Raw genomic sequence first — 14,318 nt, forward strand, 5'->3', positions numbered from 1 at the left:
CAGAGCTGAAGGTAGTAATCCTCTAATTGAAACTATCAACCCATATGATAAAAAAAAAGACCTACCCAGAGATTCAACTTTGTAAAATTCCAGAATCAAACGATAAGAAGAAAAACACAAAAAATATTTTGGTAAATATTTTGTAACATTTATATTTCAAGTTATAGAGGTATACACAATATTTAAAGGTTAAATGATAAAAGCTGTTATATCTAAAGAGAATGAATCACGATAAAGGTGAGGGATATTTTTTCTATTCTCTTTTAAAGTTCTTTAAATTTTTCTGTTTTTCTTGGCTACATGCATGTATAATTTTTATGATTTTAAGAACTTAACATAAAAATTAAATACATGTGATACTACTATTTTCATCACTGTGATTTTTTTTCTTCTTACAAATTTGAATGGCCTTTAAAAATTGTGTATAAGTCAAGTTCACGTCTTTTACTGAAATAATATGGGGTGACATTTATAGCAGATTTCTGTGCCCAACCTGTACCCTAACCATTTAGATTTGGTCATGAGGACTTTGACCACTACAGTAGAGGGCCTCTTCTCTGAACTAAGCCACTGAACAACTAATATGCTCCTGCCTGTGTCAGGCTGTTATTGTGGTGAATTAACACCTCCTGGTAGCAGCGCTCAGCAGAAGACTCCTGAGGATTGGCACTTGCCTAGGATATGATAATTCCATGGTCTATGGTGGAAGAAGTCTTAATATCACATCCTTGCTGGCTGCCTTCACTTCCAGGTACACACTTCCTTGTTCCCTAATTGAACTTTCTATATTAACTAGGACTGTTCAGATTTCTGCCTCGGGATCTTTTGGAAGAACTCAAACTTAGACCAGGTCTGATTTTGGAAAACTAAATATACATATATATATATATGTATATCTCATTTATATATTTAGTGATATTCCACTATGTAATTTGATGAACTTCTAATGTAAATGATCTCTTGGTACAATGAAATAACTTTATACATGGCATTAAATTCCCAGCTTAAAGTTTTGATGTAAGATCAAATGTATATAATTTCAAATCCATAGAGATGACACAATCAGGAAAATATTGATTTAAGAATTATACGGCAAGCTGTGAATTACACTTTTAAAAGTCATTTCAGAGAGGCCTCTCAATTTTCCTTTGAATTCTTTCATTTTTTAAAATTCATTTTTGATAGCAATGAGACAGTCATTTATTTTTAAATAGTTAATTGAAAAAGCTTCTACATTTTTGCCCAAGAAATGTCCCATTAGTTTGAATCTTCTTTGTTTTTATCCTAAAGCTATTAATTATGGTCAAGTTTTCTTTACAGAATTAGAACATAAGTAATGAAAATTTTAAATGTGTTATATCTTAGTCACTTATGTTTAAATAATATATACACTTGAGTTTGAAGCCCTAATTTTTTATAACAGAATTAATAAAATGCTCTAATGAAATAATTTTCTATTAAAATAGTTTCATATTTGGTAATATTTCTCATGAGATAATGAATATATAGTAAATTCTAAAGTAGCATGAGTCATGAATGACTTGGTTTGTATTTGTTTTGGTTGTAAATGGACCACCACACAATAATGTATAAAATTTCCAAAGTATTGAATAACTAATTTTTGACACATAATATTTCCCTCTATTAAAACATCAATTTTTGAATGCATTACAATTTCTCTCATTAAGACTGATTATATACTTGTAAATTGCTTTTACTCATAAATTTAAAGTATTCTGAATTCATTCATCCATATGTTAAACCATACATAATGTTTAAAATTGAGAGAAAAGACTCAGTTAACAACAACAAAAAAAAATGTATGAATGTGACTTTACTCAGATATCTAAAGTTGCTGATAGAAAATGGTCTTCCCCTCAAGATTACCACCAGCCTGTGTTTAGATGTTTGTCTCTTGCATTATTTTTTCTTAGTACTTATGGAGCTACTTTAATGACAACATTCAGGTTTTTCTCCATTTGAAAAACCTATTGTATTTGACTTTTGAATCTTGAATATTTATATAATTTCTTTGGTTTTCATGGAAATATGTATAAAAATTTGGGAAGAAATTGAAAAGATGATTTTATTTGGATAGGAAAGTGATCATAATTTTACCTCTGTCTTTAGAGGGCATCTAGTTATAAATTCAAGGGCATTTTGAAGTAATATGATAAGTAATTGAAAATAGTTTTAGAAGATTATATGTTCAAGGCTATTCAGTAAAATGTCGTGAAGAAAATATTGCTTAGCACATACTTGTTTTATTATATGATAATGTATATATCATAAAAGTACTTAATTTTATATATATAGCCTCTCAGTAGACAGGGATAGATTTACACAGTCAATTCTTATCTATCATCTATCTATTTGTCAATTGATCCATCTAGTCAATTCTCATTACTTATGGCAGTTATATTCCATAAAGTCACTGGGAATGCTGTCTAAGCAAATACTGAACCAGTGCTCCTGGGGAAATACAGGCTTAGGTCCCTCAAGACTCAGGTCACAACATTTTGTCAACTGATTGGTATTTATCCTTGCTTTATATGTGTTTCTGTTTAATGACACCTTATTTAATATATATTGTTGATTCATGATTCATAAGCATTGAACTCACAGACAACACCGTTACAACTCATGCCTGACATATTTATTACTTAACACACGTATTTTCTCTGTAAGGGACCTCATAGCCTTTTTGTACTTAGGACACTAGACAATACGTTAACACTTCAGCACTATGCTTGGGTGCTATTTCAAATAGTAAAATAACCAACAAAAAGGACAAAGATAGAAAATAAATGGCATAAATATAAATCATAAAAGAGTAGTTGTTTACAGAGTGAAAAAATAAAACAAGAAGGCTGAATGTCACCTTGTTTGACCTCAGCTAGGAATGTGTGTGAGGCAACCCCCAAATTTTGCCACTCTGTGCATGTCTGCAAATAACTGAAAAGGCGTCACGAGTACAGATGTTAAGGTTACAAATAAATTTTAGAGAGTAGGCAAATTCACAAATATGAAATCTTCAAATAATAAGGATCGACTATATATATGCTTTTGTGTGTGAATGTGTGTGTGTATGTGTGTATGAACTAACTAGGTTCTAGAATAATATTTACTTTTCATCTTTTAAAATAAATTTTCTGTAATATATATAGTGGTTTGAAATGTGAATTTTCCATTTTAGTAAGTCAAATCATAAGAGTGCCAGACAAGTTGATATAGCTCTAATAAATATATATTTTTTATTTTTGTGAAAGGAAAGACAAAATTAATTTTAAAAAGAAAAGTTTTAGTTACCAACAATTGTATCCATTAATTGAATATAAATTTTGTGTACTATTTAATATAGAACTTGTTAGACTATTTGTGTGATTTCATATCCCTAGCAGTTAGATTACTGAGAAGATAGTAAGTTTAGTAAACATTACATGTTTAATAATTATATTTACCTTTATAAAAGTGATACATGGTCATGGAAATATACATCAAATTCAGCATAAAGCTAATTAAGATAATATACCACATTAATAGGACAAAGGAACAAAAAACATATGATCATTTTCAATAGAAGCAGAAAAGTAATGTGACAAAATTCAACATCATTTTGCTGTACAAACTCTCAACAAATAAGGAATAGAAGGAATGTTCTTCAACACAATAAAGGACATATAAACAACCATACTTAACATCATACTCGATGGTGAAAAGTTGAAGGTTTTTCCTCTAGGATTAGGAACAAAACAAGGATGCCCATTCTCACTAGTTTCATTCAACCTAATAGTGAATGTCCTAGCCAGAACAATTAGGCAAGAGAAAGAAATAAAAGGGATACAAATAGGAAAAGAAGTGAAATGGCCTCTGTTGATGACATGATTTTTTAACATTCCTAAACCAGAGACAGAGATGCCATGATCTTACATACAGAGAACACTAAGGACTCCTCCATTTAATGTGAGAATGTATCAATTTATATAATAATTTGCTAAGCGATTTACTTGTTTTATGTGACTTTTTTTTCCTTATTCATAGATTTTTAATAAGATAATATTTCTAAACTAATTAGAAAAAATTATGTAATGAAAAGGATATATGTTTATAAATAGGATTGCTTGAGTTGTTGGTCATCTTTGATATCGAATTGTTTGCTCATTTCTTTTTATTTTTATTTTTTATTATTTTTTTATTTATTTCATCATATTATGGAGGTACAAATATTGTTACTTGGATGGGAGACGTTATGTGACTTTTTGTGTCTATTTTATTTTACAATATATTTTTAAAACAACATACTTTGAATAAATCTAACAAAGTTGTGTAAAACCTTTATAAAAAATTTAAAGCTTTATTGCAATAGATCTAATCAATGGAGAAATATAACGTGTTAATAATTTAAAATCATTAAATTATTATGGAGTTAAAATTATTATAATTATTATAAGGTGAACCATCTTGTAACCACCATCTTCATCAAGAAATGTTATTTTGGCAGCCACTCCAGATATTCCTCTTATGTTCCCCAAAGCAATGATGGCCCCTTTTTTTCTCCATCCCATAATAACCACTGTCCTAATATGGGAAAAACATTCTTAGTGTCGTTTGATGGTTTTGTCATACAAATGTACACTGCTTTCAAATAATTTAGTCTCCTGCATTTTTAAACTTTATATACCTTTCAAATTTCTCTTAATTTACATCCCCACCCTTTTCTTTCTTTATCTTAAAATGTATCTGTAGAAGAACAGTACTCTTTAACCTGAAGATTTCCAGTTGTCTGGATTTGCTTATAGCATACTCCTACCGTGTTTCTCTGAAAATAAGACCTACCCATAAAATAAGCCCTAGCAGGATTTCTAAGCATTTACACAGCATAAGCCCTACCCCGAAAATAAGACCTAGTGATGGGCATGGTGTAGCCAGCCTATCTGCACAACCCATGCATTTCCTCTCGGAATGGTAAAGAAGATGAGCAGCCCTTCTCATCTGCCCCATGAGAGCTCTATTGCTCTACGTGAGAGATTGGGGCCAATGGTTCTAAAGGAAATAAAGTCACAAGAAATTCAGGATGCAATTTGGGGTTTGGAGAGTTATGATGATGTTCCAGAAGAAGACGACTTAACTATATTTGAAGAAATGTAGATTGTTGTACCGGACCTAAAAAAAATAACACATCCCCTGAAAATAAGCCCTAGGGTGTCTTTTTGAGGAAAAATAAACATAAGATCCTGTCTTATTTTTGGGGAAACACGGTAGTAAAACTCAACATGTTCCTGTGTCCTCTTTATTTAGTGGAGATTGGATGGTGAATACAGAAGTCTGATCAGATTCAAATTTGCTCTTTGGCACAACTAGCTTGTTGCTCACTCTTTTTACATGGGAGATTTGGGAAGATGTAAAACCTGCTACCATAGCTATTGTGATCATTCCATAATCTTGTACTTACTATACTTTTAAGAGAATTTTAGGGTCATACTTTTAAATTCCACCTACTGTATACAAAATTTTCACACGCACACCACAACCTCTCTCTCTCTTACACACACACAATTATAAACATACATACTAAATTTTTATTGATTCTAACATTCTTATGATTTTTAAATTTTTGCATATATAAAATGATGTCAGCAAAATGACAATTTTGGTTTTAGCATTCCATATACATTTCTTTTTTTTTTTCTTTCCTTACTGCATTGTTGAAGCATCCCATACAATGTAGACTAAAAATAGGGTAATGGCCATTCTTGTCCTTTTCCATTCCAAAGCACAGATTTCAGTACATCACCGCAAAATGCAATGCTTTCTGTGGGTTTTATAGATATGTGATATTATATTCTATTCCTGATACTCTATGAAACTTTCTTCATTGTAAATAGATATTTAATATTATCAACTAAATTTGACATCAGTTAAGATTATTACATTATTTCTCTCCTTTATCTTCTAATATGTATTATATAAATTGATTTTCAAGTCCTAAAAGAATGTAGCATTTGTGGATCAAATTTAGCATGGTCATGATGTAATATGCTGCTTTTGAATGGATGCATAAATTTTGCTTATAATTTGTTTAGATTTTTGTATAGAAGATATAAGATTTTTTATATGAGATTTTTGTCCATAACAGAAATTGATTTGCTTTCTCCTCTGGCAAACTAGTACCATCTAGAAATGTCTTTGTATTGCATTCTTGGATTTATTGTTTCCCTCAATCTTTGATGCATTATTAAATACATGTATGCTTAATTTCAAGTAATACTTTAAATATATATTTCCCCATCTCATTTGATAAGAAATTTGACTGGAATTAAATTCTAGATTTAAAGTAATTTTCCATCAGAATTTCAAAGCCATTGCTTTACAATCTTTCAGTTTTTAATGCTGCTACTGAGAGATAAGATTCTAATTTTGTTATTCTTTGGAATCCTAGGTATTTAAAAGTAGGACAGTGTTTACTTTTAGAGAGTTGTAATATTTTGCCAAATAAAAAATATCACATATTTGTAGAACTTGGTTTTCTTAAGAGTGGGATTAGGGATGTGTTTGAATACACAGAAAACTTTAAATGTATCTGTAATAACTTATTCCTTACATAAAAAAATTATTTGAGGCAAAAGTAGCAATATGCTAAGATATTTCTAATATAGTTTGCATTATTCTTTAGTGTGTTCTGTATGTAATTTGCATATACACATATGTACATGTCTCTGTGTATATCACATCTTGATGACAGAAAAACATGTGCATTTTTTGTAGAGTTATTTCTTAAAACACAGTTATATCACTTTGCAAGATTTTATTCAAGTTTAGATAAATACAATTAAGAATGTGCACAAAATAAATATTTTCAGGAGATGTTGCCAATTAGGGCATGAATGTGTTGATGAAACAGGAGAAGTTAAATAAAATAAAATGAAATATAAGATTTGAAATAGAAATGGCAAAAGGATAACATGGCAGAAGTATATTTTATATACCATAAGTTTTTTTAGAATTTATTAAAGTTTAAAGTCTTACCACTAAAATATTCATTTATTTTTTATTTTTATTTTTATTTTTTTGAGACAGAGTCTCACTTTGTTGTCCAGGCTAGAGTGAGTGCCGTGGCGTCAGCCTAGCTCACAGCAACCTCAAACTCCTGGGCTCAAGCAATCCTCCTGCCTCAGCCTCCCAAGTAGCTGGGACTACAGGCATGCACCACCATGCCTGGCTAATTTTTTGTATATATTAGTTGGCCAATTAATTTCTTTCTATTTATAGTAGAGACGGGGTCTCGCTCTTGCTCAGGCTGGTTTCGAACTCCTGACCTTGAGCAATCCGCCTGCCTCGGCCTCCCAGAGAGCTAGGATTACAGGCGTGAGCCACCGCGCCCGGCCTAAAATATTCATTTATTAAATGTAAAATTTTATTTTTACAGTGAATACATTTGGTAGAATATATTTTCACAAGAAATGCATTCCCTTGGATTTCTTTTTCTTTTAGCACCATAGATAAATGACAGAAGAAGTAAAAAATTGCATAATCATTAATAGATTGAAAATGCTTCTTTCATTATTTAGCTTTTGATTTACCAAATTTTATATCTCTATGCAACTACAAACCTTCCTAATTTAACTTATTCTTGAACATGTTCTGCAAAAATTAATCTATTCTTCACATAAAATATAACAACAGAGAGATGTGCTACTGTCTGGGAAATGTTCAGTTTAGCAACTGGTCAAGTTTCCTAGCTATTATATTACTGTTAAAAAAATACATTTGTCTGTTGTTTTGTAATTATAATGATCTGTGTGGGTTCTCCATATGCTCTGCTATTTGATGAACCTACAGAGTCTTCTTGCTGCTATGTTTTGTCATCTAGAGTTTATATTTTTTAGATTTCTCAAATCTTCTACTTAAGCTGTACGAAAGTTCTAAAGCTGAAATGGTATCCCTTTGTTCTGTTTATGTATGTTGTTTTACATTAGATAAAATATGGGAAAAACATATAAAAATAAAAATAAGTAGACAAATTCTAAATAATGTCAGTGCCCAGAAGTTTTACTTAATATTTTGGAATAAATGTTTTCCAGTTTTGTCAATGTATAAATTGTTTTTAAGTTAAACAAGAAACTTATGATCCAATCTGTGTTTTAAAATGACTTAAAATAGAGATAAAGCTCAACTACACTAGATATCAAAACTCATGAATTTCTTCAGCTTTAGAAGGGAATATCAGAGGATAAGCAGCAAATCAAAATGAAAGACTACACTACATTGATTTTGCACATGGAAGTCTCAATTTTGTGATTTTTATACTCCAATGTATCATTACTTAAATCACACTTTTATTACATGTTTTGATGATTATTGGTGCTATACGCTTTTCTTTTATTGAAAATTATCTCAGCTATTTATTATTATCTGTACATTTTAGAATCAGCCTTTAAATATCATAAAATCATTTTAGGCTTTTGATTATTGTTGTGCTGAAGGTATGGAAGAATTGGGAAGAATTGACACTTTTTTCAATATAAAGTATTTATATCCATTAACATGGCATGTATAATAACGTATTGAAGATTCTTTTTATCAAATGACAGATTGACAGATATTTGTCTATTTTTCTTCTCTTTATAAAAAAGATTGCCATTCTTCTGATACTTATTTTATACCAACACTTGCCAGAATTGACGTAGCAGCAGGTCTTATTTCAAGAAACAACATTTATTTGTTTTGCCTGAGAATAATATGCATTATCCCTGTATATAAGATGTTGGTGGTGAATGAACATGGCTTTTTTAAAAAATAGAATTTATTTTTTAGAGTAGTTTCAGATTCATAACAAATCTGAACAGAAGGTACAAAGATTTCCCATATAAGCTTTGCCCCTACATGTACATAGCCTCCTCTGTTATCAACATCTCCCACCAGAGTGGTGTATTCTACCAATTATTGAACCTACATTGATACATCATGATCACCCCAAGGCCATAGTGTGCCTTAGGGTTTAATTCTGGTGTTGTACCTTCTATGGGTTTGGACAAATGTATAATGACATGTATCATTCAGAATTGTTTCACTGACCCCTAAATCCCCTGTGCTCTTGTAATCCCCTTCCTCTACCCCAACAAGAAGACATTTTTTAAAGATTAAAATATATAGCTAATTAGGTAATCAGTTTTTCCTTGAATTTTTAGTTTTGAAAGCTTTCATACAATGTGTATTTCAATTATCCAGAAATTTTTAAGGAGATAACTATATTATCATAGATTTATACAATCCTAAAGAAATACTATGATAATAAATAAATAATAATATAAGTAAAAATACTCTGTGTTTGGCCTTATAAGGTTTTTTTGGGGGGGAGGGATTTTTGCATTGAATACTAGCAAACACCCAATGATTTATGGAGTTTAAAACACTGAGGTAGAGAGAAATTAATTTGCCTTCCTACTCAAAGTCAGCTTCAAAGCCCACAGGTAAGCTTTTTAGAAATGCAGAACTCTAGGCCCCACCTCTGACATACCAAAACCAAATTTCCATTTTAGCAAAATGTAGCAATGAGATTCATTAGCACATTGAATTTATATAAGTGGTTTATTTTTTTTTAATTTCAGAATATTATGGGAGTACAATCATTTTGGTTACATGATTTGCTTTTGTGCAGTTTTAGTTAAAGTTATAAATGTGTCCACCTCCCAGATAGCCTGCATTGTGCCTGCTAGATTTGAATTTACCTGTTCCCTCCTCTCCTCTCCCACCTGCTTGGTTTTCATTGAATTTTACTGTGATATGTGTACATGGGTGTTGATCAATCAGTTCCAATTTAATAGTGAGTACATGTGGTGTTTGTTTCTCCAATATTGTAAAATTTTACTTAAAAGAATGGCCTCCAGTTTCATCTAGGTTGTTACAAAAGGTATTAATTCACCTTTTTATGGCTGAGTAGTATTCCATATTATACATATACCACATTTTATTAATCTGTTCATGTATTGATGGACACTTGGGTTGATTCCACAGCTTTGTAATTTATGAATTGTGCTGCAATAAACATTTGAGCACATGTGTTTTTTTGCTGAAATGACTTTTTTCCCATTGGGTAAATATCCAGTAGTGGGATTGCTGGATCAAACTGTAGGTCTACTTTTAGTTCTTTGAGGTGTCTCCATATGATTTTCCATAGAGGTTGTACTAGTTTGCGGCTCCACCAGCAATGTGTAAGTGTTTCTTTCTCTCTGCATACATGCCAGCCAGCATCTGTTGTTTTGGGACTTTTTGATAAACACCATTCTCACTGGAGTTAGGTGATATCTTGTTGCAGTTTTCTAAATGGAGAAAGAAGAGGTCAAATTATTGGTCTTTGCTGATGATATGATCTTATATCCAGAATACCCCAAAGTTCTGCCAAGAGACTCCTGCAATTGATAAATACAGTAAAGTATCAGGTTACAAAATCAAAGTACACAAATCAATAGTATTCATATATGTCAACAACAGTCAATCTGAGAATCAAATCAAAGACCCACTACCTTTCATAATAGCAACAAAGAAAATAAAATGCCTAGGAATATATTTAACTAACGAAGTAAAAGACCTCTAAACAGAGAACTACATAATAGCAAGGAAGGAAATTTCAGAGAACATAAACAGATGAAAAAATATATCATGCTCATGGGATTAGCAGAATCAATATTGTTAAAATATATATACTATCAAAGTGCCTTACAGATTTGATGCAATCTCCCTAAAAATTCCAATGCTGTTTTTCACAGATTTAGGAAAAATCGTTCAATGTTTCTTATGAAACCAGAAAAGACCCCGAAGAGCCAAAGTGACCATAAGCAATAAGAACAATCAGGAGGCATCACTTTAACAGATTTCAAGCTTTACTTAACCAAACAGTATGATATTGGCACAAAAACAGAGACATAGATTTATGGATGAGAACAGAGAACCCAGATATAAAACCATCCACATTTGACAAAGTACACAAAAACATACATTCAGAAAAAGAATCCCTATTCATAAATGGTGCTGGGAAAAATGAACAGCCACATATAGAAAAATTACAGGTCCCACACCTGTCACCACTCACAAAAATCAATTCATGATGGATAATAGACTTAAGACATGAAATTATAAGAATTCCAGAAGAAAATGTGGCTAAAACTCTTATAGATATAGGCCTAAGCAAAGCATTTATGAGGAAGACCCAAAGGCAATCATAGCAATAACAAAAATTAACTTAATTAAATTAAAAATCTTCTATACAGGCAAGAAAACAATCAATAGAGGTAACAGACAACCTACAGAATGGAAGAAAATATTTGCATGCTATACATATGATAAAGGATTGATTACCAGAATCCATAAAAGAACTCAAACAAATCAACAAGAAAAGATTGAACAACTCCATAAAAAAGTGGGCAAATGACATGAACAGAAGCTTTTCAAAAGAAGATAGACTATCTTCCTAGATTTGGGAGATAGCACAAGTGGCCATCAATCCAAGAGTGGATTAATAAAATGTGGTATATGTATACCATGGAGTACTATTCAGCTCTGAGAAACAATGGTGATATAGCACATTTTGTACCTTCCTGGTTAGAGCTGGAACCCATACTACTAAGTGAAGTATCCCAAGAATGGAAAAACAAGCACCACATATACTCACCAGCAAACTAGTATCAACTGAGCAGGACCTAAGTGGACACATAGGAACTACAGTAATAGGGTATTGGGCAGGTGGGAGAGGGGAGGGGGGCAGGTGTTTACATACATAATGAGTGAGATGTGCACCATCTGGGGGATGGTTACGCTGGAAACTCAGACTTGTGGGGGAAGGGGAGGGAAAGGGCATTTTTTGAAACCTTAAAAATTGTACCCCCATAATATGCCGAAATAAAAAAGATAGACTAATGGCCACTAAACATATGAAAAAACGATGAGCATCTCTAATCATCAGCGAAATGCACATCAAAAGGACATTGACTTGTTTTTTTTTTTGACGCAGAGTCTCACTTTGTTGCCCAGGCTAGAGTGCCAAGAATCAGCGTACAGAAACCTCAAACTCCTGGGCTCAAGTGATATCCTCTTGCCTCAGCGTCCAGAGTAGCTGGGACTACAAGCATGCACCACCATCCCCAGCTAATTTTTTCTATATATTTTTAGTTGGCCAATTAATTTCTTTCTATTTTTAGCAGAGATGGGGGCTTGCTCTTGCTCAGGCTGGTTTCAAACTGACTTTGAGTGATCCTCCCGCCTCGGCCTCCCAGAGTGTTAGAGTTACAGGCGTGAGCCACCGCGGCCCAGCCAGCACGTTGAATTTTGAAAGGCATTTGCCAATGTCACAAATAATAGTACATTCTGTGGCTGGGGTTGGATCTGAAACATTCTGAGCTGTGCCCTTTAAACCACTTTTTTATGTTACTTCACCAATATTTTGTAGAGATTCCTAACAAATTTTTTTCTACCTTTTATGTAACCACTCCAATATTAGGAATGAACACTTTCTCATAAAAAAACACATCTCACTTTTGACCAGCTACAATTATTTTTATTTTATGGAATAGGAAATCAATTTTTCTCTAAGTAGTACTCAATAATTTTCATTGCCTATTCTACTGAGAAGAAAAAAATGAATATAATGTCTTTTCTGTATGGCAATCCTGCAAACATTTGAAGATAGTTTTCTTGTTACCGTTCATTTTTGTCAGAGATAACCAATTTCTTTAACCCATTCCTAGTGGGTTTTATATCACTACAACTTTCCCTCACATGTATTCTATTCTACCTTTGTCATTGTGTAACTTTCAAATTCCTTTAATTAATTAATTAATTGAAGATATTTTTATTGAGAATCTATTATATGCCTGTGCTAGATGCTAGAGATAGAATAAGGAACAAGATCTGCAAGTCATTGCCTTCATGGACATTGGGAACTGAACCTAATAAACTAGATTGAAACCATAGCTCTATACAAAGAGCTTCTATATTTCTCTTGTTCCGGCTGCTATACTTCTATTAATGGAGATGGCCTTTTTTTTTTTTTTTTTTTTTTTTTTTTGGCAGGGGAAGAGAGCACATGTGACATTAGGCCAGGTTTCAATCACTCAGTTTTGAGGGTTTTTTTTTTTTTTTTACTATTATCAGAACGAATAGTTTAGAAAAATCAATAATTGAAATCAACATATACAATAATAATAATAATGTATTATAAAATATGTTGTAATTTCTCAAAATAGTACCATATATTCTATCACTTAAGCTCACAGATCACTCTGAAGAGTAGCATAAAAAGATGGAAGACACTCCATTTTAAAGCTTAAGAAATTGACTTTAATAAAATATAAATAATCTGAACAAGCTCAGAGTTGGTTATTATTGATCCTATCTAGAGTTCTAGTTTAAGTTTATTTCTCGCTCTTCTATGCTGCAATTTTTGAATGAATACGACTAATGATCATTTCTTTTCTTTTTTCCTTCTTTTCACAAATTTCCTTTTATTTTTATTTCATTATTTGTTCTACCCACAATATTTATATTAGTAAAATATTTCATTTGCATATACCCAGATGGCGTCACTGTTGAGCAAAAATAAAAGCACATAGTGCTTTTAGTATTCAATTTGTTGAGAGAGACATGACAATTGTGTGGTGTACTTTGTAAATCATAGTAACAGGAGCTTAGATTCCTTGATATAGCATTAGAAATCCTAAAAATCCCCACACGTCCAATTTCAGCTATTATCATTAAAGTGCTATTGTGGGTTTTATAAGATTTTACCAGGTACATTTTCATAAGTAGGCTTTAATCTATTCACAAGTCTTACACTTAACTGTAATTTCAGCAAGCAACCAAATGGTTTATGCAATGACAAGATGAAAGTGATTTAATGCCATTTTACTCAATAGTGAATTCATGAGTAGACAAGTGCATTTAATAGAATGATGTGAAGCTTTTCATATAAAATAGTTACCATTTATGAGTTTTCGTGTTTGTAATCATTAAGACAGATTTGTTTGCAATATGAACATTATAATATGCTATCAATGGTGGCATCATTATAGGTACGATGAATGCATGATTTTGGAGAAATGGAAAAACCAAATTTTATGAAAAATATTTGATTTAGAAAAGTTATCACCATAACTGTAATAATCAACTATATAAGAAGTAAAAAGTATGAAGGAAATCAACAGCTCATAGAGTACTTTCTGACTCTAAGATGTAATTGATAAGCATTGGCATAAGGACATATATAATTTTCTTAAGGCATTATAAAAAAATCTCTGTCATGTTTATTTAACATAGGAACCAAAACA

Source organism: Microcebus murinus, chromosome 14 (genome assembly GCF_040939455.1).
Source record: "Microcebus murinus isolate Inina chromosome 14, M.murinus_Inina_mat1.0, whole genome shotgun sequence".
Taxonomy (NCBI): Eukaryota; Metazoa; Chordata; class Mammalia; order Primates; family Cheirogaleidae; genus Microcebus; species Microcebus murinus.